This window comes from Galeopterus variegatus, unplaced genomic scaffold (genome assembly GCF_000696425.1).
Source record: "Galeopterus variegatus unplaced genomic scaffold, G_variegatus-3.0.2 Scaffold6557, whole genome shotgun sequence".
Taxonomy (NCBI): Eukaryota; Metazoa; Chordata; class Mammalia; order Dermoptera; family Cynocephalidae; genus Galeopterus; species Galeopterus variegatus.
The window spans coordinates 63,819-64,947 of record NW_007732668.1 but is presented as its reverse complement, the minus strand read 5'-3'; the positions used below and the strand labels follow the sequence as shown (position 1 = coordinate 64,947).

Sequence of the window (1,129 nt, the reverse complement as noted above, 5' to 3'; positions counted from 1 at the left end):
TGTGTTAGTTGGGGTTCTTCACAGAAACAGAACCAGTAGGGTGTATGTATGTGTGTATATAGAGAGAGAAAGATTTTAAGGAATTGGCTCATGCAATTATGGAGTCTGGCAAGTCCAAAATATGCCGGGTGGGTCAGCAGCCTAGAGACTCAGAAGAGAGCCAGTGTTGAAGTCCCAGTTCAAAGGCCATTTGCTGATGGTATGTAAGAATCATTTCGGACCCACTGAAGCTTAGCTTGTCTCTAGAAATTCAGATAATTTTCTATCAGAGTTAGAGATTGTATCAGGATTTAATCAAAAGCTTGTGCCTTACCAGGCCATTTATCTGTAATGCATCCTTTAAAAAGAAGAAACTAAGAAATTAAGAATTGCTAAATCCTTTGGTTTACTAGCTACGTAGAGTTTCTTTAATAGACATAAACTTACATGGCACTATTGAATATAATGCAGCAAGGAAGAAGAAAAAGAACATGCAGAAAATTATAGTACCAAGATAAATACACTGAATAAAGATAAAGGGGAAAATCTAGCAATCGGGTGTGCAAAAAAGTGTTTTTATATTACCCGTATTTGTAGGCATCCTTCATGTATCCTTTGTAGCACCCTATTTCAGGGCCATGTGCTTCAAAGTGACTTTATTCTTTAGATATAATTCCAGTGATTCTCCTATGCACTGGCATAGTGAGTATACAGTCTTTTTCATCTAACTTATATTATAAATATTAGTAACTCCTTGAGTTTCCATGTTTTCCCCCAAATTCCAAACTAGGAAGTATCCTTATAGCTGTTTATTATAATTGACACAAATGTCTCACTAAAACCTGGACTGTCGTTTAGACACCAGTCTAGCTTTGTACAGTGTACTTCCCTTTGTGCCTTGTTTGACTTAAAATACTAATTTGTAACTTCTTGTTTTGGTGGATTCAGAGGCTGATCTTTCAAGTGTTGCGATCTTGTTTGAGTGGAGTATACCTATTTCTTTCATCTCTATGTCCTTCCATGTGATGGTATCCTGTCTAAACAGTTATGAATTTTTTGATATTTAAATGATATAAGATAAACATATAAGCTATATTAATTGTTGTTTAAACATGTGGATCTACCAATTCACTGAGTAAATATTTATTGA

General features: G+C 35.1%; 1 protein-coding gene across 1 annotated transcript in view; it reads left to right on the top strand.

The window, feature by feature from the left end:
* The window catches only part of LOC103606406 (multidrug resistance protein 1B-like), a gene marked incomplete at its 3' end in the record, with an annotated part of 72,339 nt that overhangs the window by 7,572 nt on the left and 63,638 nt on the right, over positions 1-1,129 (top strand).